Raw genomic sequence first — 27,795 nt, 5'->3', positions numbered from 1 at the left:
TAAAATGTTTACATTTCTCCTAGTTTTTTCTCTTTCAATGTGTGCTGCATTCTTCAGCACACATAAAATGAGTAAAATTCCTTTCTTGATTGCTCCACAAAAACAATCATGCCAACAACACAGACCACTTTCCACCATGGTTCAAGGGTGCCTGCATTGGCACTCGGCTGCCCATTGTGCAACTGCCCTGGCTGAAAGGACACAAATTCACAAAAATATGGTGCATTCCTGCCCTATTGAATTGGCCAGGGCATGTTCATTGTAAAAAAGGCCCAGAATATTTTATTTTTTTAAATGTACACATTTCCTAGATAAGCGGTAATATGCATTGCAATTTTTCATGAAGCTAAAAACAAGGTGGATTGAAAACATGGCCCAAATGCAACCAAATTTGTTATTAATACCACCTGTACACAGATATAAACTGTCAGTTCATTCCTCCCTTAAGGTAAGGATCCCAGTCACTCCAAGGAGCGACTCGCCTGACAGCTAGAACATCAGCTAGAAGTTCTCCGGGGAAGAGCACATTTAGAGCACATAAAGAAAACACTAAGGGCCTCATTTATGGGTCGTTTGCTGTAGGGCAGCACAGCAGGCCTTGCTGCTGTGCTGCCCTATGGTTAACGGCAAGGGCAGGAATGCGCTACTTCAATAAGATGCAGTGCATTCCTGTCCTTTTTCCCTGAGCCGGTGCACAATGGGCTGCTGTGAGCCAACGCAGGCACCTTTGCACTATGGTGCAAGGGTGCCTACATTGTGGGGCTGATTATGTACCTGCGTTGTGGGGATGATTATGTTTGTGCAGGAAGGGAAACCTCCCTGCACAAAAACAATCATAGGTGACTTTTTCATAGGAAGAGGAAAAACTATGAGAAATGAAGATATTACTCCTCGTTGGAGGCAGTGTCCAAAAGCCATGGATTTTGCTAGGAATGCCCCAAGCAACACCCATGGAATGCCCCTTTCACACAGTTTTCTGCAGAAAGGGGCACATATTTAAAAAGCCCTGAAAAGCCACATAACTTGGCTTGACGTGGCTTAATAAATATACCAGTGGCACACTGCACCACGGGAACGTTAAAAAAGTGACGTTCCGGCAGTGCAAAAGTGCTGGTAGGGCTTCATTCTAAGTTCAGGGTTAGAATCTGATCCCTCTGAAAACAGGAGTTTGCACAGTGATCGGAATTTTGAGTTGTGTGATAATATCAATATTTACAGCACGTGGTAATCACCCTATCGTATTTCTCCAAACTTGCGAGGGGGGACTCACTATTTTTTCCGCTGCTGGTCTTCATTTTGTCCTTATTTAGCATGTACAGCATGGCCCATTGCCTCCCATTTTACACTGTTTTTAATATCTATGTATACCAAGAATTGCCTAGAGTTTTGACACAAATTGCACTGGCTTTCTGAAGTCAAGAATGTATTTTTTGATGAAACAAGGCTGTTCTGAAAACACCATGATCGAATGTGGGTCTCTTCATGACTTTCAAAGTGACTAGTAATATGTTTATATTAACATTGTAACAAAATGAAACACTATGTTTGTGCTAAATTGTAGCAATGTTAAAGAGTGTGGTTTGTGGTAAATATTGATTTTACGCTACCTTTACGCTACTTTAGTCAGCTAAAGTAACAGCACTAACACATACGTTGAAAACACTTTGGGTGATTGGCTGGATATAATATCTAATGTATTTGGTTGAACTTTCAGATAACTCTCAAACTCAAAATTCTACAATCAGTTGCCTAGTGTAAAGGAGGGAGAATGTGTTTTTAACAAGAAAGGCAGATGTCTTATTTGCCCTCTCCAATGATTCCCCAACCTTTTTAGGGGGTGGCAGAAAGTTGATGAACTCAAAGGAGAAGCACTTGGATTTAACCATTGGGTGTTGTTGATGCTGTAGAAAGGGGTGGTGGACAACCTAATTCATGGTGAAAGTCCATTTTCTTTCTAGGTATCATCAGCAATGACACACTAATTTATGGTGATAGTCGATCAGTAGTGACACAAATCCACCTTGCAAATCATGGCAGTCTTTCTCAGAACTGCAATAAAAGAGTTTCTGTTGTGCTGGGAGAAAACTCACCACCTGTTTACACTCTCATACTTCATGCAATTTTGGTTTCCTCCACTCATCCTTAGCACCAGCAAATCCTTTGAGTTTGATGAGCACTTTATAAGCTACCTTCATTCATTCATGTCAGACTCTTGTATTTTCTGAACTGGCAATATATCCCTTCTTTGCAAGTATGTTTCTTTTACCCATGTTGGACTTGGCACGTTCCGCAGGTCCACCCCTAGACTTTTTGAATGCCGCCTCGTATTTTTTCTGAATTCGTTTTTGTTGGCCTTAGGACTCTGCATACATTACCACTGCTAATCAGTGCTAAAGTGCATTTGCTCTCTCATTAAAACATCGTAGAATTGGCTTATACACAATTGGAATATGTTGTTTACTTTTACCTCCTTAGCACAGTGGCACTACATGTACCCAGGGACTGTAAATTAAATGTTACTAGTGGGTCTGCAGTGCTGATTGTGTCACCCACTTAAGTTGCCCTCTAAGCATGTCTCAGCCTCCTGCCCCTGTAGAGCCTGTCTGTGCAGTTTAAACTGGACATTACGGACTGGCAAAATACACCTTTTCCCAGGCCCAAACCTTATTTTTTAATACATTTAAGTCACCCCTAGGGTAGACCCTGGACAGCCCCAAGGGCAAGGCACAGTGTATTTAAAAAGTTGGATATGTACTATAAAGTTTTACATGTCATGGTATTGAAATACTCTTAAACTTGTTGTCATTACTGCAAGGCCTACCTCTCCCATGGGATAACATTGGAATTATCCTATTGCATTTTATAAGCGTAATTTCCAAATGTGAATAGGTGACAAGTTCATGTTTGTTGTCTGTGGAATCATAATTAAAAATCCTAACTATGGTGAAGTCAGATTTTAAATTGTATTTCTGAAAATGACACTTTTAGAAAGTTGGCATTTTCTTGCCTTAGCCATTTGGTGCCTGCAGCCTGCCTCTGGTCACATGACTGGGTGTAGCTGACAGCTGTGCTTTGTGTATTCCTCCTAGACAGTCACACACAATGGGGAGCTTAGATGTGACTGGATCGGCCACCACTTGCAGAATGGGTGGAAGGAGATGAGCCCAACCCCATTGACATTTGAATAGGCTGTGACCAGTCTCCACACAAAGGGCTGCATGGTCTGGAGCCAGGACCAGGAACTCAGGGCAGCTGTGCACTTCAAATACGTGCCTCTAGTAGCTTTTACCCCCTTCAAAGGCACAACTGTGTATAAATACTGGAACTCAGACACCAACACATGACCAACACATGACTACATTTCTGGGCCTGTGGATACTCTGCCAGGAAGGAGGATTGCTGTGATGCTAGAAGGATTGACACTCTACTGAACTGCTGCTCTAAATGGAACTGCTGCCCTGCTGTGCTGACCCTCTGCCCTCTTGCCTAGAGAAGAATGACTTGACCTGCAGCTTCATCTTGAACCCAGGACCCCAGAGTGACTCCAAGGGCTAGTCTACCAACCTCATTATCTGAGCCTCAGGGTCATACTTTCTGGTCCCAGCTACTGCAAGTTCCTGACCCTCAAGTGGTACTCCCCAGTTCCTGGACCCTTGCAGTTGCTCAACGAGCTTAAATGAATCGTTTGGACTCTTCCTAAATGCGAATAGGCCCATTTACACCAAAACTGCACCGCTCGCACAAAAAACCAGTGTGAGCTGCTGCCAACCCATCTCCTTGCACTGCAATGCACTGACGAATTGCGGGTGGGACCACCACGCAATTTAGGATAGAAGGATCACACCCCCCCGCCATTCCCCTGACCTCCCCCACTCACACCTTCCTAGTGCTACCCTCGTCCCCATATCCTGGACACTCACCCTCCCCGAACAACAATCATCCTCCCATGGCCAACAATGACCCTACCTCCCCCTCCACTTCAGCCCCAACCTCGCGCCTCCTTGATCTCTTAACCCAGACACTTCGCAACATTGACTGCAACATCTCTATCTTGGTTACAGAACTTGCCCGACTCAGAACGGATTTCAATCAATTCAAATCTTTCAACTCCAGAATCCGCCCCTCTTGGGCCTCCTTTCCATGCCCTGGCACCCCAAAACATCCATATCCTAAGCATTGGTCAACCACGCCTCTTCACATAAGGTCACACAGACCTCTTGAGGGACTACTCTGCTCCTGACATCTCTGACCTCTGCAACTCATTCCTTGGCAAATCCCCACCTAATGATCCACCCTTCCCTCACTCCAACATCCCTGTCATCATGGGGACTGGCAGAATCCACTCTTCTCCCAGCTACCCAGACTCCCCCCTCAACTTACCACCATTCACTTATGCCCTCCCCCATTACCATCCACAAACCCCTGTCCTGCATGCTCATGAACTGCCGCTCGGCAGTTCTACATGCAACCAAAATATCAGAAACCATCCTTAACGACGATATTGACATCGCCGTTCTCACAGAAACCTGGCTCAACGATCACTCAATTTCCATCTTTGATCTACTCACCCCTCCTGGCAACTCCATTCTCAGGAAAGACAGACCTGAAAGAATAGGGGGTGGTCTAGCAAGTTTCTTTAAAAGCGAACTAAAACTCTCCCTAGTGAAGAACATAGTGTACTACCTTTGAATACCTTGGAGCCGAACTTAAGATGAAAAGCTCCCCCCCAATACGACTACATAATATCTATCACCCACCCGGTGAGCTCTTCCCTTTGCCGAGGAACTATCACACCTTCCCACACAATCAGCACTCTCAAATTCCAAAAGCCTCTACCTGGGAGATCTCAACCTTCACTGGAATGAACCCAAGGACCCCACAATCATCCTTTTCACAAATCTTCTTGAGACTATCGACCTCTAAATACTTTGCCACTCCCCTACCCACTCCAAAGGAGCCATCCTTGACACCATCATATTTAACCTTGACTTGACGTCTATATTCAACATCATCCCTATAGACTGGTCCGACCATCACCTCATATTGTTCACGATCTCCCCCCAACCACGCCTGCCCTAGCTAAAAACTATAAAGCCACGATGGTGTCCAGAAACCGTAAGCAAATCCCTCCTAGCACACTGGAGTCCAAACTTCAAACCCAAAATCATCTCATTCCACCCTCTCTCAAAGCAAACAAACTTACTGAGCTCTTTTACAAAACTGTTATGGAGGTCTTAGATCAACTGGCCCGCTCAAACCTAAAAATTTTAAAACATGTCCCCTCTAAATCATGGTTTACCGCTGACCTTAACAAGGAAAGACGCTCACTTACACTTCCCCCTCCCACCTCGCCCTCCTTAGAACTGCTAGATCCTCCTACAAAATACAAATTTTCTCTGAAAAGACATCTTTCTTTCGTTTACAACTCTCCCGTGCCAAGAACAGACCCAGAGAACTATTCAATATCGTGAGAAACCAAACCTCCCCTGCACCCCCCAACCTGATGGCCTCCTCTAGCAAAGGTGAAGACATTGCTAACTTTTTCTCTGAAAAAATTGCCAAGATTGATTAATCCTTCCTTGTAACCCAGCTCCCTCCCTCCCTCCCCATGTCCTCTGTATATTATCTTAACACCACACTTCCCCCTGTTTCCACCTCCTATACCCTCCATTCACCCTCCCTCACCTACCCATCCTGAACCTTTCCACACCAACCCACAGCTTAAAAATAATGCCTCCTGGTAGAATTTCCACCCTGTTTAACATCCTATCCAAACTAAAACCGTCCTCTCACACAAAAGACCCACTTCCATCCAGTCTCATCCAAGATATAAAGCACGTCATTGTCCCTTATTGGACCAATATCATTAACGCATCCATTTCCACGGGATGTGTCCCTATTTCCCTCCACCTTGGATAAATCACGCCCATCCCTAAAACCCCAAAGCCGATCCTAATGACCCTAACAACCTCCGCCTTATCTTCAACCTCACCCTACTCTCTAAAGCCCTTGAAAAATGTGCCCTACTACAATTGGATAAGCACATTGACATGTACAACCTGCTTGACCCCCTAAAATTCGGCTTCCGCAAAGGTTGCAGCACTGAAGTTGCACTACTTAACATTGTTGATGACATCCACCTCACCTTGGATAAGGGGGAGACTTGCATCCTTATCCTTCTTGACCTCACTGCTGCATTTGACACAGTTAACCATTTAACCTTACTCAATGCACTCAAAGATCGTTTCGGCCTAAATGGCACTGCACTTAACTGGTTCTCCTCCTACTTCCAACATAGAACCCAACAAATCAAAATTCAAAACTGCCTCTCCAGCCCCACATCTGTCTCCGTCTGTGTCCCCCAAGGATCTATCCTCTCTCCTGCCCTCTTCAACCTCTTTATGGAACCCCTCACCCTCACACTTAAACAAGCCAAAATTAACTACCACCTGTATGTTGATGACACCCAACTATACTATAAAATCAAATCCCACTCTGATATCTTACACCTCAACTCTGCCCTATCCAAAAAGCAATCCTGGTTCTTCAACAAACATCTCAAACTTAATCCAAACAAAACTAAAATCATTCTTTTCTCTCCTAAAAACAACACTCTCCCCATTCAAGCATGGATCGCGGACCTTAATGCCCTTAACTGCTCTCTCTCCCTCGCCGAAGCAGTTAAATCTCTTGGTGTCACTGTCAACAGTAAACTTCCGCTCAATACCCATATAAAATCTCGGTAAAAGGAGCACACTTCACACTTTGGCATCTCAAAAAAATCAAACCATTCATTACAGCCGAAGATTTCAAATCGGTTATCCACTCTCTTGTCCTTTCAAAGATTGACTACGGAAACGCTTTACTCTCCGGAACACCCAAAGTTCAGCTAGCCCCCCTCAAATCTGTCCTCCACTTAGCAGCCAGACTAACTACTGACTGTTAGTGTTCTGAACACATCTCACGTGCCCTCAAGGACTTCAAATTGCTTCCCGTTGAAGGCAGATCTTCCTATAAAATTGCCTGAATTACTCAAAAAGCCCTTTATCAAAAGACACTAATTTACCTCTACAACAAACTCACTAAAGCAGGCTGCGCCCGGACGTTGAGAAGTACAAATTCTCTCCTTCTCGTTACCGCGCTGTTAAAAAAAATGCATCTCAGTCATGCTCCTTCTCTGGAAAGGCCCCCAGCATTTGAAATGCCCTCCCAAAAGATCTACATTGTACCCCTTCCTACATCAGTTTCAAAAAAGGCCTTAAAATACACCTGCTCAACAAATATTGGGGCACTTAATCCCTCTCCTACCATACTTCTTCTACCCACCCCATCTCCCTTAAACACATCCGCTCATCCCCATCACTCCCAACACTTCCCCATCCTGACCCCCTCCACCCCACCTCCCCTTCTACATCCTAACTTTCCCCCTCCCTCTCCTTCTCACAAACTTGATCCCTCCTGCATTATTATGTCCACTGAACCTACCCTTATGCACTTTGATACTGTTATTGTCTGTATTGCTCAATTAACTCTTTTAGTTTACCATGTATAACTGCTTCATTTTATATCAATTGTTCTGTTTCTTTTCCCCAAATAATTTTTATACAAATTTAAAGCACTCTGATACCCCCGGGTGGAGCTAGCGCTATAGAAGTCTTCTTAAATAAGTAAATAAAACATAAAAGCTCCCACCTGCCCATCCGTGATGCCGGGGTGCTCTTCGCGTCAGCCTACCGCAATGCTATCCTTGATCCTCGTGGCACTCTCCAATGCGAACAGGACTCCTGCCACAAAACTTCGGAAGGTAAACTTTCAGCTGGACTAAACTGGGACTGGATCTGACCTGCGCTCATTAAGGTAGGCCTGAACCTTTAAATTTAATCTGGTCCAGTGCAACCAGATAGCCCTGTTTGGCACTTTGTACTTTTAAGCGCTATTTGACACTTTATTCTTTAAATATTCAGAACTCTGGTTCTACCAATTAGATGTGTGTCATAGTGGTCTTGTTTTCTTGATACCATTTTGCTCTATTGTTCTAACTTGATGTGGGATCTTTTTGTTGGGTTCTCACTATTCTACTGTTTGAAGTGCTGCACAAATACTTTATACATTGCCTCTAAGTTAGGCCTTACTCATCTGAGCCAAGCTACCAGGAGGTTGAACAAAGGTTAACTTGGGATTTGCTTGTGCTGTACCTTGACAAGGATTGTGGTTGCTGCTTGACCAGGGCTTACACCACATTCAACCAACAACCCAATTTCTCACAACCCACATATGACAGCTGCAATTTTAACAGCTGTACAGTTAAGATAGAATTGCTCTCACAGAGTGTTTCATATGTGTTAGCTCAAGCCCTGCAACAGAATTCCTCTTGGTGTAAAAGCACCAGCTGCTGTAGCTGCTTCTTCTGAGGCATTATTTTTGACACACTGGTGGCTGAAACATCCCCCATGTGTTTTTTATATACCAGGAACATTGTCTTTTCTCAAGCAAAAATTGTTGTTTTAAAGAAAGTTGGAGGAACATGGCGGCGGCAGGCTAGCGGCTGCTGCGAGGCTCTGCTCCAACATGCCCTAAGACGAGTTTACAAGTCGGTCTCTACGTGCTATAATACGGATTATGACTGCAAATTAAATGGTGAGATGGAAGGTATCACCCGTTTGTGATTTTCTTTCTCGCTTTTTGAGGATTTTTCCCGCTTTTCGTTTCGAGTCTGCAGGGACACGGACGCGGACCGAACACAGAGGTTCTAGGACCCGCGCGGAGCACCGGGCGGGACCCTGAGATGCGAGAACGCGAGCGGAGGTACACTGAGGAGCGGCTCACCAGGCAGCTACATCAGATCCCGAGTGAGGAGATCAGCCTGCATACGAGGTTGGGGGGAAGAGGCCACGCTACTGATACTTTTCAAACGGAAAAAACAACAGAAGCTTCCAAGTTGCGGGTAAGCTGCCATAATATATGGCTTCGCTCGAGAGTTGCTTTCTGGTATCGAGCGAGCGCTCTTGCATGTCAGGTTCACCCTGTGACGAACTTCACTAGCCGGGATCTGGTAGGTTGTATGGAGCCAGATAAAGCTTCTCCTGTGCTACAAAACGCAACTTTAATATTAGTCGGCACGCACAGCACAGGGGCATTAACTCGGAGTCCCGAATTTGACAGTTTTCCAGCTTTAAAGGGGATCGCTGTTGATTCTGAGAAAGGGGGTGTAGTTAAGAACCGTTATCAGCTACGCTCCAAGCAGGAACTCAAAAAGAAAGGAGTTCTTAACCCTTTTGATTTAGTTGAGGGAGCAAGAAGTGGGCCAATCCCTATTTCACCGCTAAAGATAAACAGGAAAGGGGGTGCAAAAAGGGGGAAATCTAAGGGACTAAAGCAACCATTAATACCTAGAGGGACTCCCTCTCTAACAAGTTACTTTAAAATCATGGAACAAGCAGTGACCTCTAAAACAGATAGTATTGGGAATGATATAGAAGATGGAGGAGTGGATAAAGAGCTACATGGAACTGAGAAATCCACAAGAGAAACGATCAATAAGTCATACGCAATAGCAGACTCTCCTCTCCTCGCTACTTTCCCCCTGAGTAATAAGTATGCGATTCTGGAGACAGCTAATTATCAGGATACTTCAGGGGCAGCAGCAAAGTATCTTCCCGATCAATGTCTTGAACAAAGGGGGCTTACTTAATCGGATGGTGAGCAAGACAATCAGATTGCCGTACCTATATCTAAAAATCTTCTAATAGCACCTCAACCTAATCTGGAAAACAACGCCTCTTCCATACAATTGAGTGGGGTAGCGGGAAACATTGGAGAGAATGGATTAACAGAGGACAGACTGGGCTCTTTATTACATTCTCTCAGAGAGGACCTATTGGCCGGATTTGAGATTTCCGAAAAGAATCAGAGGGGTCTACATGACAGATTTGACCTGTTGGAAGCTAAAATTGAAGGTATCAACGCTAGGACTAGCGACCTAGAAGTGAAAGTGACATCCCTCACAGAGTTTTCTAAAGAGAATTCTAAAGACATAGAAGCCCTGAAAGCTCAGAACCGAACCTTAACCATGGACTTAGAAAGGTTGGAAACTCAGTGCCGACGCAACAACCTGAGGATCCTCAAAATTCCGGAAGGAGCAGAAGTAGGGGATATAAAAGGCTTTGTATGTAGACTGTTTCGTGAGGACATCCTAAAGGATCGTCCAGACATTAATTTGGAAGTAGAGATTCAGCGGGTGCATAGGGACCCGTTCAGACTGCACCCAGAACGGAAGGCACCCAGGAAGATCCTTGTGTACTTTCAAACTTATAGTGTTAAAGAGCTCATTCTTACTAGATGTCTTTCGCGTACCTCTCTACACTTCCAAGCCAACCCCTACCAAGTTAGATCAGATATAGGTGGTAAAACAGCCCAAAGACAGTGGGAGCTTGGCTCCAGAATGCCAGAACTGCGTTCAATGGGGGCACAAGTTCAAATGAAATTTCCAGCCGTCCTCAAAATAATGTGGAACAATAAAATGTACACTTGCCACTTCCCGGAGGAAGCTGATGCTGTGTTAACTAGGATGAAGGAGAGGAAGGAGCAGACAGAGTAATTGTATTGAGATGCAACCGTTCTCCTAGCTTAATTTAGTTTAGAGTGGTGTGGGGGCAGTATTGGTAAAAAAAAGGGGGGGGAGTGTTTGTGTGGGGGGAGAAAACGGAAAAAAAATATTTAAAAAAAAATGTTGGGGTTGGAAAAAAAAAATATATAAAAAAAAAAAATTGTATATAAGGGAAATCAGAGACCGACATTTTCTTACATATAGGGGTAGGGCAGAGGAGGTTCAGGGCCTCCTAGGGCGTAATCTCACCAATCAGGAGGGAAGGGTTCCTCGGAGGGAGGGGGGGAAGGGTCCATAGGGATGGGGGAGAAAATCAGATAAAAAAAGTCCTCATTTGTCACAAAACTTTATTTTTTTGGAATTTAAATGTCACTATAGGCTATTATGCTCTTTCGGCCACGAACAGAAGGACAGTAAGATCATATGATGGCTCAATCTAGATCTACTAAAATCCTTTCCTGGAACCTGAATGGGTTAGGGAGTCGCAAGAAACAATTAAATATCTCTCACTATCTAAATAATACTGGAGCTTCCATAATCCTCTTACAAGAAACACATTTGGAAGCAGAGGAATGCAGGAAAATATTTATTAAACTCAATTGGGTCCAGGAGATTCTCTGTTCAAAACAAACGGGCACGACGAGAGGGGTTGCAATAATATTTAGCGTTAATAAGGGAATTATACTGCATGATTGGGCCACAGATCAGTCAGGGAGGTGGTTGGCTGCTGTGGTTTCAATAAGTTCGGTTAAGTTTTTATGCGGGGTTTACTATGGTCCAAATGAGGATAATCCCAGTTTTCTTCAGAAATTAGAAAAATTTATGATCCAGTATACAATCCCTATTGTGCTAGCGGGTGATTTTAATTTGCTATTAGATCCTGAATTAGATCGCACCTCCAAATCCAGATATAATTGCCCAAAAAAATCTCTCTCGACCTTGAAGAATAATATGAAAGATTATACGCTGTCTGATGTATGGAGAGTTAAATATGGCACACAAAAACAATATTCTTTTTACAGTAAAAAATACCACCAGTTCTCCAGAATAGATTTTTTTTTATTAGATCAATCGCTCCTAGCAAATACTGATTCTATCTCTTATATTCCGATCGGTATGTCTGACCACTCAGTGGTTGAATTAAATATCAATATTCAGAAGAATTTTTCAGAATATAGGTGGACACTGGATAGGACTATTTTGTTAAATGAAGTATTCAACATTAAAGTTAAAGGAAAGTTCATAGAATTTTTCGAATTTAATGATAAAACTGCTCCTGAGAATATTGTTTGGGATGCATTTAAATCTTACTTAAGAGGAATATATAGTTCCCAAATGATCATAAATAGGAAGCTTAATAAGGAAAAGGATATTAAAGAGCTTAGACTGATTAAAATAAAAGAAGAACAGCTTCTTTCTGCTACCCTGGATGATAGAATTAACGTACCAAGATTGGAAAAAGAACTAGTAGATTTACAATTAAACTTTAGATCAAGAACCGAAAAACTACTTAAGGATAAATGGGAAGTTAGTAAATTACGTAATTTTGAATATGGGGAGAAGTGTGGGTCCTTGCTGGCGTGGAAAGCTAGGTCGGAGAGAACCAGAAACAATATCAAAACCCTGACACAAAGAAGGACTGGAGTTGTTTTGTCAGAAGATGACGAGATCAGGCAAGAAGCCAGAACATTCTATCAAGAACTATATGCAGATAAAACTAACCGGTCAATGGATGAGCTGGACACTCTGTCGATCTGGGGTGATTTACCACAATTAAAGGACTTAGACATAGCTTTTCTGGCAAAGGATATATCAGAAGGAGAGATCAGACTTCAACTAAAGAAGATGGCAAGAAATAAAGCTGCAGGTCCCGATGGACTCCCAATAGAAATTTACAAAGAAAACATTGAAGAAATTCTAGTTCCACTTCAGAAACTATTCAATAAAATTTTTATTCAGGGAGAACAAATACCATCTTCATGGTTAGATGCTACAATCTCACTAATTGCGAAACCGAATAAAGATCCGGAAAAAATAGAATCATATCGCCCCATCTCACTCTTAAACTCTGACCTAAAAATATATTCTGGAATTTTAGCAACCAGATTGGCTAATGTTATAACGTCTATTATTCATCCTGACCAGAGGGGATTTATTCCTGGTCGCCAATTGAACGAGCTTACATTCCAAGTAATCGCCGCTATAGATTACGCAACAGAGAAAAAGAAGCCTCTTGCTATCGTCGCAATAGACGCAGCCAAAGCCTTTGACCAAGTAAATTGGCTTTTTCTTTGGAAAGCGATGATGAAGTTTGGTTTCCCAGAGATTTTCATCAATGGAATTAGAACTTTATATAGGGGTCCGAGAGCTAGGATCTTGGTGAATGGTGGATTGTCAGACTGGTTAAATATTTGTAGAGGGACAAGGCAAGGATGCCCTTTATCTCCATTATTATTTGATATATATATTGAGCCTTTTGTATGTCTTTTAAGACAGGATCCCATAATTCACCCCTTCAAAATAGGAGATTTAACAATTAAGACAGCCCTATATGCAGATGATCTCCTTTTGTATACTTCAAAACCATTAGAAGCAATTCCGAGATTATTTCAACTCGCTGAGGATTTTGGTATTGTTTCAGGGTATAGCATTAATAGGGAAAAAACTGATATCATGTGTTGGAATAACCCAGTCCCTATTCCAGAAGCTAAAATTAAGATGAGATACTTGGGTATTCAGCTCAATCATAAACTAGAAGAAATCCCCAAGACTAGTTGGGAAGTAGTGATAAAAGAGGTTAGGAAACTTTTAACCAGATGGAACTCCCTGCCTTTAAATATCTACGGTAGAGTAAATCTGGTTAAAATGATCATCTTACCAAAAGTAACTTTTCTTTTTAATTCCATTCCCTTAACATTTAACAAGAAAGATATTCTCAACTTGCAGGGTAGGATAGGTTCTTTTATTTGGGCGACAAAATCTCCTAGGATAGCCTGGAGGAAGTTGAGGAGAGGATTAAAAATAGGTGGTCTCGCTCTCCCAGATTTACTTTTATACTGCCATGCTTTCCAGTTCAAAAATTTCAGACTTCTAGCTAATAAATTAGACTCCACTTCTAATGGTATACTCTTTCGAGCCATGTTGTCAGATCTTCCATATGGGGCTGACTTCTTTACGTTTAAATTTGGAGATCAAAATTTTTTTTAAAAGGTCCGGCTGAAGCTTCTGAAGGCTGTTTTACATAACTGACTACAGATATGTAGGATGTTAGGCATACATTATTATCATACATATGCCCCGATTTGGGACTCCCCTGGTACGCCGGAATGTTTGACTGACCAACTAGCACTTCCGTTAAAGAGAGCTGGTCTCTCCAAATGGGGGGACTTTTGTGATGCATCAAGAGTACTAAAATGGGAAACGCTGGCGGGTCTAACCGGGGGTACTCTCACGAGATTTAAGTTCTATCAATTGTCGGCCTGGAGGAAGTCAAGCTTGGGATTCCAATTATGAGAGCCCCCTACTAGACTTAATTAGTAGCAACACGGTTAGAAAAGGGGAGACTGCCCAATGGTATAAAATCTTCATAGACAATAAGGACAATCTAGAGGCAGAGATTACAAAGCTATGGGACCCTACTATGCTCCAGATTTCAGATAATCCAGTTAAATTATGGACAGACTCTTTTTCCATGTCTCAAAAAATAATCAAACCTTCTAATTTAAGAAGAAATCATCTATATACATTGTATAGAGTTTATTGGACTCCAGCGAAACTTTCTAAGATGGCTTCTGTTCAATATTTTTGTCCCAGATGTAAGTCACAAGAAGCAAATGATATACATATGTTTTTTGATTGTCCCAGTATAAGCAACTTTTGGGGACAAGTTTGTGGGTTTTTGGAGGAGGTACTTTCATTTCCACTCACATATACTTTAAGTTTGGTTTTTTTTGGTCTCCCACTTGATTATGACATTAACAGCAATCTATCACAGTTTATTTTTTACGTAATAGTGATCGCTCGAAGAGAGATCTGCAAAGAGTGGAAGTCGGTACTCCCCCCGACATTTGCAGACTGCCTCAAAAACATCATGGCGGTGAGTAAATTGGATATTTTATGTGGTGGAGAAAAGTCTGCTAACTTGTGGTCAGCCTTGAATGCCTGAAGTGAGAAATAGTCCAATGATTATGCCAGAGGTTTTGTGGTCCTGTCCTTCCTATGTAGCATGTACCAACACGAGAGGAAGTTAGACGGGTAACAACCTTACCTCTGGGCAATCTTCACTGGCTATCTACAAACAAGAGGGCTGGTAAAGTTGGTTTGTGTCAGTGGCCTGAAGAGCGCCTACTTAGAGCAATTATCTACTGGTGGCATATATGAGGACAAAAAATATTTAAAAAAAAAAAAGCTACCAGGTGGTTGAACAAAGGTTAACTTGGGGTTTGCTTGTGCTGTACCTTGACAAGGATTGTGGTTGCTGCTTGACCAGGGCTTACACCACATTCAACCAACAACCCAATTTCTCACAACCCACATATGACAGCTGCAATTTTAACAGCTGTACAGTTAAGATAGAATTGCTCTCACAGAGTGTTTCATATGTGTTAGCTCAAGCCCAGCAACAGAATTCCTCTTGGTGTAAAAGCACCAGCTGCTGTAGCTGCTTCTTCTGAGGCATAATTTTTGACACACTGGTGGCTGAAACATCCCCCATGTGTTTTTTATATACCAGGAACATTGTCTTTTCTCAAGCAAAAATTGTTGTTTTAAAGAAAGACAATGTAGTTTTAAACGTTTCATTAACTCTAAAAAGATGAAAGTAGAAATCGAGACAAATGTTATTCTTTATACTGTTAAAAAGTTGGAACGTGTTTTTTTCTATATACCAGAAAAGACAGTTTAGCTCATCATGTCAAGTGAAAATTGGATTTCAACAAGAAGTCTACTGAAAGTGCATGTGGGTTTTACTGAAATTAAATGCTAGAGCAGTGAAATGAGCAGATCTGAGCAGTTAATAGCAAATCATTTGTATAGTATCTTATATATATATCAACTGCTCACACATCTATGCACAGAGTCATACACCTCCCAACCACCCACACACACACTCAGTCTCCCATACAAATACTTGGGTAACCAATCAATAACCCATATAGTTACTCATATAGCTACTGATCAACACATGCAGCAGTTTACAGAACAACAGACATAATGATGCACAAATTAAGACAGTTTAGTCACTAACCCATGCACTCAGTGAGACACATTTAATCACTCACTCATACAGTCAGTCATGCACCTACTAAATCCTTCATCCAGACACTTATACATCCACTCATTCTTCAATATGTGAGACATATTTTAACTTTACAGAAACATACAGTCACTGGATGTTGTCATCAGTGATGTCATCAGTGATGTCATTTGAGATGTCATCAGTGATGTCATCAGTGATGTCACTGACCATGTCATGAATGATGTAATATGTGACATGATCAGTAGTGGATTGCGGGTGCGCGATATATAGTTAGTGCAACTAACTATATATACGAATTTCAATGGTTTTGTGTGAGTAAAATAAGGTTTTGTAAATGCTAATTCCTAATTATATATGGTCTATAACCTATGGTTTTTTCAGTGAATTTTCAAGCTTTTGTAAATGCTAATTCCTAACTATATATGGTCTATAACCTATGGTTTTTTCAGTGAATTTCAATGTTTTTTTAATAGCAAATATCAAAAGCTGTAAAATGTATTCTTCTTTTAAAGGAAAAATATATTTTATATGTATTTAATATAATTTTTTTATGTATATAAATTTTTTGAGGGAACAAATTTATCAACTATCATACTGAAGAAGAGTGTGGGGAAAAAAAAACAAAGAGGAGGACTAAGAGGAAAGAACAATCAGTTCAAAAATACAATTGCTTTAAAGCATGAAGTGCTTTTCCACACATTTACATTTAAATAACCCATATTAGAACATACAAAATATCTACAGAGGAGACGGTGTACATTGAATTTTAGACTCTTCATTGGTACCTACATGTTGGTACTTACATCACCCACACAACACAACAGCTCTATTCAGAGCTACCCTACCTCAAAGCACTCTAAAATATTATTTTAATATTTCCCTTGGTTTTCCCCTTGTTACGCTTTCCGGAACGCCACCCGGTGCGCGGACCGGGCGCTAACCGTGCAAATTTTTTTTTTTTACATATATGGGCCTCCTCAGCCACCCTCAGAAAACCTAGGGGGTCAGGATATGTCTCCCGTGCCCCCTTATACCCATTCCCAACATTGTTTATCCTCCATCTTGTGACTAAATTTGTCCGAAACACAAGATGGCGGACTCCCGTTACGCTACCGGTGAGCTACCCGGTTCGCGTACCAGGTAGCGCATCCACCGCGAAAAATCGAAAAAAAATTGATTTTATTTTTTTGCCCCGCGGGGCCCTTTAATAGCCCCCACATCAATCCTAGGGGGTCAGGAGGGGTCTACCTTGCCCCCTTTCATTCATTTCCCCCTTTGTTTATTTCCACCTCTTGTCTCTCGATCCTACCGAGAGACAAGATGGCGGCCGCTCCGGACTGTTTAGCATGTTGACAGTCACCGGAGAGCCAATCCGCTTCTCCTCGCGAAGTTCCGTTACGCGTCTGGTACGCGAACCGGGGCGCTAACCGGGACACTGTCACAGATATATATATTTTTTTGAACGTTAATTTCTCAAAATCCACTGGAGCACATATCTTGAGACCTAGCAAAGGCACATCGGGCAAACAGTCTCTACAATTTTGCCAAGTTTCATAGAAATCTATTCAGCCGTTCGAGCTAAAAGTGAGTCCAACCGCCCTATGGAAAACTCAATGTTAAAAACACGTTTTGGGACCCCCCTTTTTTCTCGGCCCCCGCTTGACGAAACCCCCCCAAACTTTCAGGGGCCGCTCAGAAACAAAATGTGCCATTTACCTGAAAATTTCAGCCAATTCCGTCCATCAACGCCAAAGTTATTCAACATAGAATTTTCAGAAATCCCTATTCAAAAAAATCCTAACTATATATACCTACTGGCGACCGCCAGTAGGTAATATATATATATATAACATTTCTATGGCAAAATGAAACCCCTCATTTTGTTCCTTTTCAAATTAAATGTATTAAGGGTTACCACTTTATTCCAATCAAGATGACTTCAGGTGTGCCATACTTTTGTCATAAGTAAGACTGTTAGCGTTCTAGTTGTACTTTAGAACACTCTGGGACATTCTGTCATTGGGCTATAGTTGGGCTACATCTGGCTGATATTTGGGCTACATTTGGGCTCTTTTGTCTCTGGTGGCCATCTTGGGAGACTGCATATCAGAATTTTTTAATGAAATATAAGAGGATTTGAGAAGTCACTCAAAATGTGCCCTAATTTTTCTTTTTTCAGCACTAATCATAATTTCTATGGCAAAATGAACCCCCTCATGTTGTTCCTTTGCAAATTAAATGTTTTAAGTGTTAACACTTTATCCCAATCAAGATGACTTCAGGTGTGCCATACTTTTGTCATAAGTAAGACTGTTAGCGCTCTAGTTGTTCTTTAGAACACTCTGGGACATTCTGTCATTGGGCTATAGTTGGGCTACATCTGGCTGATATTTGGGCTACATTTGGGCTCTTTTGTCTCTGGTGGCCATCTTGGGAGACTGTATATCAGAATTTTTTAATGAAATATAAGAGGATTTGAGAAGTCACTCAAAATGTGCCCTAATTTTTCTTTTTTCAGCACTAATCATAATTTCTATGGCAAAATGAACCCCCTCATTTTGTTCCTTTGCAAATTAAATGTTTTAAGTGTTAACACTTTATTCCAATCAAGATGACTTCAGTTGTGCCATACTTTTGTCATAAGTAAGACTGTTAGCGCTCTAGTTGTTCTTTAGAACACTCTGGTACATTCTAGGGCGTGGCTTGCGCGCCGCTGCAGCATGGCGTGTCGCGCTTGAGCTCCGAGGCGAGAGTGTCCCGTCGGATTATTTCCTCCGCTTCCTGACTGCCCCTTCACGACCAAACGGCATTCTTCTGCGGCGGAACATGCAGGGAGTTGTTTGAAGGCATTTTCGGCGACTTCTGCCAACAGCTGAATGTCTTCTCTGTCAGGCTCCTGTGCCGCTTGATTCCTTCGCGGGTGGCCGCCATTTTCCCGCTTCTGACGGAGCTGGCATTTCTCTTCAGGAGTGCCGCCTTGAATACAATATTGCCGGCTTGTGGTTGATGTCCAGGTTATTTTTTTCTACGGTGCCTGAAGTTGGTAACATTTCTTTCTTTTTTCTGCTATTTTTTGCTGCTTGGCTGGATATTATGTTGCATCCGCTCTGATTTTCTCAGTACAGCTGTCTCTTGCTGGTGTTGCTCTTTTTCTTACGATGTCTTTGCTGTGACTTCCTGCTGTATATGAGCCTTTATCATTCAATTTGGTGTCTGCCCTGCACATAAGCCCGCCGATATTATTTACTTGGCGCCCATTACGCTCAGTGTGCTGTATTTCACTTTTTGGGTGCAGTCTACGCAGTTTTTACTCTCCTCTTTTCCTCAAGGGGCTGTGTATTTTATTTTTTATTTTTCTTGAGGACTGTTCCTTCATGGCTGCAAATATGGGCCGTTCCTCGAATAACAAAGACTCAAAGGATGTTGGCACTTCGCTTAAGCGACTTAAGTCATTGTCCCCTACGCCGGAGTCCGCTCAGTCAGACACTAAATCCACTCTGGACACAATATTAACACGCCTTAAATAAGTGCATGATATTGCGCAGTCAACAAAAACTAATACAGATTTACTGCAAGTGGAGGTGTCTGCTATTAGAAATGACTTCAAAGCCCTCTCTCTTCGTGTATCGGCCACTGAGTCACGTATCAGTTGTGCAGAGGATGGTATGCAGAAACAATCCAGGTCCCTCAGCCACTTGGAGCGCTCAATGGCGGCATTGCGGAGAGATCTCACTGAGCAGGAGGACCGTAATCGTAGATCTAACCTACGCATTTTTGGTCTTCCGGAGGATGCAGAGAAATCATCTTCGTCTATGATTGAGTTCTTATATCATTGGCTTCCTGACACCTTACAAATCTCATTCCAGAGAGAATTTGAGATAGAAAGAGCACATCGTGTTCCAACGTTTCGTTCTAAAGCGGCAACCCAGCCAAGAGCAATAATTTTTAAGCCACTGCGACATCAACATACAGAACAGATTCTTTCTCATATGCGGAAAGCTAAACATGTCGTCTGGGAAGGTCATCGTATTTCAAGCTCTCAGGACTTTGCCAGAGATACGGTCATAAGAAGAAAGGGCTTCCTTAATCTTCGGAAACGTCTTTCTGAGATGAACATTCCCTTTTCGTTTTCTGGTCCGTCGAAGTTCCGCATTACTTACAAAGGACGTTCCAGAATTTTCGATGAGCCGGCTGACTTAGCTACATTCCTGGACAACCAGTTGGAGATAGAAATGGAGATTCAAAGAGCGACATCGCAGGATCCTGGTGCCTCGGGCACTTGAACTGTCTCCTGGTGTCTCCTTGATGATGGTTTTCTGTATGCCTATTTTCTTCTCATCTCTTTACTGCTGATCCTATATTTCGTTATTAATGTCTAACTCCGTTGCTGGCGTTTTTCCGTTCTCCTTATGTCCGCACTGTCCTCTCTTTGTAGCCTTTTTCCTTGGATTTCTCCTTTTTAGATTTCTTATCTGTTTCTCTTTCCACTATTGTTGATACTTATTTTTCTATAGGTTTCTTGGTCTTCCATTTCACTCCTCTCCTAATATGTCTCCTTTCTATATTCTCTTTTTCTTTCAGTGTCATGATGTTTACTCTACTTATCTATTTCATCGTCTCCTCTTGGTATTCTTTCTAACCTATTTCTTTTGCTGGATTTTTCATCGGTCCTTCTTTCAACTTCATTATCTTGTCTCCAGCCCTAGTAGTCTATACTCCATCTCAATACTCATTTCAGGTCAGTTTTTCCTTCCTTGATTCTTATCTATTACTAATAGTTACCTGTTTCTATTCTCCTATCTTCTTCCTTTCTTTTCTTATATGTTTATATGTTCCTGCAGTTTCAATTTTAATTACATATTGTTAACCTTATGCAGTTAAGGATTGCTCATTAATTGAATATCTATTTTTAGGATATACATAATTATCTTTATGTTTACCTGTTTTTCATGCTTTACCACATTCCTTTGTTTCATTATCCGATTGTCTGATATTATTACATAGTATAGGTATAACTCTTGCTATTAGATTATTAACTTAGTGTGATTGTACAGATTTACTGGTTACAGTGTGTTTATTTATATTATTAGGCTGCTATTGGTTGCTAGTTTGATTGTTCCCAGTTCCTACTTTGATGCCATCAGTTGGCTATATTCTTGGGGCTATTGATATCAATTTATATTCCTCCTTGTAAGGGTCCCTTGCTCGCCTTTCCACGTTCTCCCTCGTATGACTTTGGTCTTTTTTAGGCCTCCCCTACTGGTTCTTCTCTCTCTTCTCTTTTCTCTCTTTCCTTTTTTTCTATCTTTTTTTCTATTTCGGATTCCCCACGTGGATACTCCCTTTTCGTTCCTTATGTTTGCTGGTTGGTTCCTTGTCTCTGTGAGATTGGTTGTTTCTCTGTCATCCATGGCGTCTTTTTTCTTTTTTTATGTCTTTCCATGCCGGGTTTGAATGTATTATCCCTTAATGTTAAGGGTTTAAACCATCCGGTGAAGCGGTCAAAAATCTTAGATTATTGTAAATCTCTTTCTTCAGATCTGGTCCTTTTTCAGGAGACCAAGGTCTCTATCAGAGAGGCGTTGTTTTTGAAGAAGGAATGGGTTTCGGATGTTTACTGCTCTGATGCCTCTGGCAAACGAAATGGAGTCGTTACCTTAATTTCGAAGAATTCAGGCTTATCTATAATTTCTTCTGATCAGGATTCTGAGGGTCGTTGGTTGTTAACTAAACTGTCGGATGGACATAATGATCTTTATGTGATGAATATCTATGCTCCTAACATTGACGATTCGACCTTTTGGAAATCGATTACCAAGAAATTAAATGATACCCCGCATTCTGGGAATCTTATTGTTGGCGGTGATTTTAATTTACCGATGGATCCTATTTTGGATAGGAATTCCGCGTTTCAGTTTCGCCCTCCAAAATCTCACAAACAAATGCTTAACATGTGTTCCTTCACTCAGCTTCAAGATATATGGCGTCTTCACAATCCCACTGGTAGTGACTTTTCTTTCTTTCCTTCACCTCATTCTTCCTTTTCTCGTATTGACTATCTCCTTGTTCATTCTTCTCTTGTTCCGTCCTCCTCTTCTCCGCTTATACGTCCTATTTTGATCTCTGATCACGCTGCGGTTACTTTTACGCTGTCATCCTTTGCACCTAAATCACGTGCTCGTTCCTGGAGATTGAATACGGAAGTTTTGCATGATGCTACTCAGGTTACTGAATTCTCTAAGGCTATAGAAACTTTGGGGTATATTACCAACAACTAGCGATAATTTTTGTCTCTAACTTGTTTAGAGACAAAAATTATCGCCGCAAATCGGCGATTTTTATCGCAGATAAACCTTGCTATTAGCAAGGTTTATCGCAAATGCGATAAAAAACGGCCGCAATGCATGAATATCGCTGAAAAGTCAGCGATATTCATGCATTATCGAGCAAATGCTCTTAGCCATGTTATCCACCTCCCATTGGATAACATGGCTAAGAACTGCTCAGGGCAGGTGTTAGCTTTTGGAGATATTCGCGCTTAGCGCGAATATCTCCAAAAGTTGGTAATAGGAGATAGCGATGTTAGCGACTGTTTCCAGTGGCTAACATCTTGGCACGCCCACTTTGCATGTCATTAGTGATAAATATCACTGACATGCAAAGTGGGGCCCATGATGGTCGCTATCTCCTATTAGCTGTCGCTAACTGGTGTTAGCGACAGCTTGGTAATAGGGAGATAATTTTATCTCCGCTTTCTTGGCTTTTAAAGCCAAAAAAGCGGAGATAAAACCCCTTGATAATATACCCCTTTTTTCCATGAGAAGGAAGGTTCTGTCTCTTCCCCAATCATCCTCTGGGATTCGTTTAAATGGACTTTCCGTGGTCAGGTTATTAAATGTATGTCCAAACGGAATTCTGATATTAAAAAAGAGCTTTCAGATTTATCAACTGAAATAAAAACTCTGGAAGCCTCCTTTAGGCAATCTAAGGATACATCCTGCTTACAGTTGATAAAACAACTAAAATACAAATATAATACTATTGTTACTAAAATAGCCCATATTGGAGTACAAGCGCAGAAATCCAAGAAATTGCTGTTAAAAAATCGAGCTGGGAAGATTCTTGCAGCTACATTAAAATTTCAGGATTTCTCCTTTAAGTCCTCGCAAATTTCTTCTATTACTGACCACTCGGGATCTAAAAAATTCCAAACTGGGGAAATTCTTGAAGTTTTTCGTGATTTTTATGATAAATTATATACTCCTTCTAATCAATCCGCTTTTGACCAGTGTCAGGATTTTTAAAAATCGGTTCCGGTGCAGTCGGTTTCTGAGGATGATCGTACTTTTTTAAATAGGCCGATTTCCCCTGAGGAAATTGTTACCCCAATTAAAGCTACTCGTTCTGGTAAGGCCCCGGGTCCTGATGGTTATCCTATTTTATTTTATAAAACTTTTCTCCCGGCGCTCGTTCCCAAATTGCAATCTGTCTTTGATTCTTTTGTTAAAGATGGGTCTGTTTCTGGTACTGCGGCTGAAGCTACTATAGTAGTGATCCCAAAAGAAGGGAAAGACCATTCGGATCCCAAAAACTTCCGTCCCATTTCTCTTCTCAACATGGAAGCTAAGATTTTTGCAAAAATCCTGGCCAAAAGATTGGAATCCTTTATCCCTTATCTTGTTCATCCCTCTCAAACCGGTTTTGTGAAAGGACGTCTTGCGCGAGACAATATACGCACTTTTTGTCATATTCTTGGTGCACCTAAACGGTCTCAACTTCCTGCCGCGGCCTTAGCCCTTGACGCTGAAAAAGCCTTCGACAAGGTTTCTTGGCCGTTTCTTCGTGCTGTTTTATGTGCACACCACCTTGGCGACTCTTTCATTAATATGGTAATGTCCTTATATTCTCAACCTAGAGCTAACATTAGAGTCAATGGTGCTACGTCGTCATTTTTTAATCTTCGTCAAGGTACTAGACAAGGTTGTCCCTTATCTCCGCTTTTATTTTTACTATCTATTGATCCTCTTCTTAGACTAATTGAGTTACACCCAGACATTAAAGGTTTTTCTTTTGGGCCTCACTGTATCAAAACTGCTGCCTACGCAGATGATGTTCTTATTTTTTCAGAAGATATCGCTTTGGCAATACCTGCTATTTCAAATACCATTTCCCTCTTCTCAACGGTTTCAGGTTATACCCTAAATAAAGATAAGACGGAAATGTTCCCTTTGAATGCCTACTGTTTCCCGTCTCATATGAGTTCTGCCGGTTTTAAATGGCAGTCTACACATCTGAAATACTTAGGCATTTATTTCTGTTCTACCCTTTATGCCACTACTGCCTATAACGAATCCCAGACTCTTCTTAAAGTGCGTCGTCTTTTGGATACATGGTCCCCGAAACATATTTCCTGGTGGGGTCGCCTCCAGACTCTTAAAATGATGATCACACCCATTATTAATTTCGTTTCATCCATGCTTCCGGTTAAGTTATCAGATTCCTTTTTTCATGAAATTGATGTTCTGACATCTAAATTTCTGTGGAATGACAAACGTGCTAGACTTGCATATAAATTCTTGCGACGACCTTGTGATATGGGAGGTTGCAATTTTCCTGATTGGGAAAAGTACCAAATTGCCTTTTTGGCCTCTCAAGGTGCTTTATGGTTCTCTCCTCCACCTCTTCATGTTCCTTCTTGGTTACTAATAGAACAAGATTTAGCATCTCCTTTGCCTACTGCCTCTTTTTGCACCACATCTACTTCGCATATCCTGTTTTCTCGTTCTATAATTCTTGATACAATTGCTGCGGTCAAGAGAATAGATAAGAAAGTGGCAATCCCATTACATAAAACTAGGTGGTCGTCTATTTGGCGGAATTCTAAAATTAAACTCAACATTACTCCCACCCTCATGTCCTATTGGGCGGCTCAAGGCATCTCTCTTGTTAAACATCTTTATGGTGCTTCTGATGAGCCATTACCCTTTTCCACCTTGGCTCACAAGCATTCTTTATCAAACCTTGATTTTTATACTTTTCTTAAAATTAAAGTGGCCCTTGCTAAGGTGCGTCTTCATCCTACCTCTTCTACCATCTCTCTTTTTCATATTTGGGCTAAATATGGTCACGTAGCCTCCAAGATTTATAAGTTTTTATCATCTGCCTCACTACCCGCACATACGGTTGCTCAACAAAAATGGTTACACCATTTTGATCATGACGTTACGGCTCATATTTCCTCTGATACTTGGTAATTGATTGGTAAACTCTCTCTTCGCAATAAAATCACACCATCTTTAATGCAGTCTAAATTCTTTTCTGTCAACCTCCTTCATTGGACGCCTGTTCGTCTACATTCGCTCGATCTTAAGGATGACAATTTATGTTGGAGTTGTGGAGTGTTGCCGGGCGATTTTCAGCATATGTTTTTTGAATGTTCCCTGCTTCAGCCTTTTTGGAACCTCATTCATAAACATCTCTCTCTCATCTTTGATATTGAGTTCCAACTCTCTTTTCCTTTAATTTTATTGGGTCCATTGGCTGCCCATACTCCTCTCCCCTTAGATCCAATGGAATTACAATTGATGGATCTCCTTTTGACTGTTGCGGTGAAAGTCATACTTATGGAGTGGAAATCCTTTTCTTCGGTTTCTTATCATACATGGTGGGCTTGGGTCTCCTTTTTGCGCAGCGCTCACACTTCGGTGGATCAAGCTCATCTTTCTCCGCCTATCTCTAGTGGGGTTTGGAAAGCATTGGATGATTATATGGATCTGTCGTCAAAAGGGTTGGTTGCTCAGTTTCCTTTTAATTTGTCTGTCTAATTGGAGTCTTATGTTTTTACGTGTTGGGTTCGTCCGGTGGGAATCCTTCTTCTTTTTTTCTTCTTCTTTTTTCTCTTTCCTGTCCTCTGTCCCTTTCCTTTTTTCTATCGCTCTTTCTTTCTTTCCTCTTTCTTTGATTCTATTCCCTCCCCTGTCCCCGACTATAAAATTTAATAGTGATACTTTTGTTTATTGCTTTGACAGTAGCCTTAACCTAATTAGTTCCTTTATTTATAACAGGCCATTTTTATTTTTTGAATGCATTTACTTTGCTTACACCTCAATTTTAGCCTCTGATTGTGTGGTTATGTTCACTTAATTGTGTCACTTTTATTGTATTATGTACCTTTTATTCTTTGTCACTTCTTTATTAATAAAATACTTTGAAAAAAAAAAAAGAACACTCTGGTACATTCTGTCATTGGGCTATAGTTGGGCAACATCTGGCAGATATTTGGGCTACATTTGTTTTTTTTGTCTCTGGTGGCCATCTTTGGGCTACATTGGGCTACATTTGGGCTCTAACATATATATAGCCCAATGTAGCCCAATATATATTTTTCAAAGTTAATTTTCATAAAAACCACTGGAGCATATATCTTGAGACATAGCAAAGGCACATCGGGCTATCAGTCCCTACAATTTTGCCAAGTTTTGTGGAAATCCATTCAGCCGTTCGAGCTAAAAGTCCAACCGCCCTATGGAAAACTCAATGTTAAAAACACGTTTTGGGACCCCCCTTTTTTATCGGCCCCTGCTTGACGCTCAGAAACAAAATGTGCCATTTTCCTGAAAATCCTAACTATATATACCTACTGGCGACCGCCAGTAGGTAATATATATATATATATATATATATATATATATATATATATATATATATATATATATATATATATATATATATATATATATATTTACTGAAAAAGCAACAGGTTTCAGGGGCTGTAATAGTTAGTTGGACATTTCACTCGTACAAAACCATAGAATTTCCCCCGTTATAGTTAGTTGAGCTAACTATAACTCGCTCCCACACAATGCACTGCTGATGACGTCACATATTACATCATTCATGACATGGTCAGTGACATCACTGATGACGTCACTGATGACATCTATAGTGACATCACTGATGACATCATCCAGTGACTATTTGTTTCTATAAAATGTAAATATGTTTTATATATATGCCAAGGTGTATTGAAAAATGAATGGGTGTATAAGTGAGTGATTATTTGTGTCTGACTTAATGCATGTGTTAACGACCCATAAAGACATGCATACAGTTTAGGTTGTCAGTTGGTGTGCACGCGGTTGCAAGGGTTGGTGAGTAGCTAAATGAGGATCTATATGGGCTATTGATTGGTTGTCTGAGTATCTGTATGGGTGCCTGAGTGTCTGTGTGGGTGGGTGGGGGGTATGACTCTGTGCATAGATGTGTGAGTGGATGATTCACTGGGTGTATGTGTTCAAGACTGTCTCTGTGAAGGGCTGTATAGCTTGGTGAGTGTGTGTATTGGTGTGTTGGTGAGTGAATGGTGAGTGAATGGATGCCTCAGTGGTACATGTGTGAGTAACTGCATCTGTGAAAGGCAGTATATGTGAGTGCTGGAGTGTATAAGTGACTATATGTGAGAGTGAGTGATTGTGAGAGTGCCTGTATGGATCAGTGTATGCTTGTATTAGTATTGTATTAGACTGTAAGTATGTGTTAGTATATATTTAAATAAGTGAGGTGGTATGTGTATAACTGTACAGGTGAGTAAATGAAAGTGTGATTATTTCCATGACTGACTAGATGTGTGAATAACTCTATGAATGAGAGGCGGTGTGTGAGTGTCTGTATAGATATGTGAGTGCATATGATAATGCAGTATTGATGGTTGACTGTGTGTATGAGTGACTGTATGGGTGAATGAGTTGATGTGTGTGTAGAGCTAGGAATTAGTGAGTGGATATGTACTAACTTGTATTAATGTGTTCATGGTTTCGAAAATGATAGACTATTTTTGAGGGGGTGTATCAAGTGTTATATTAGGGTGTGATGAGGTGCATCAGATTTTCACGTGGAGGATGTCATCATTGATGTCATCAGTGATGTCATTGGA

Source organism: Lissotriton helveticus, chromosome 2_1 (assembly GCF_964261635.1).
Source record: "Lissotriton helveticus chromosome 2_1, aLisHel1.1, whole genome shotgun sequence".
NCBI lineage: Eukaryota > Metazoa > Chordata > Amphibia > Caudata > Salamandridae > Lissotriton > Lissotriton helveticus.
Note: the sequence above shows the minus strand (reverse complement) of the source record.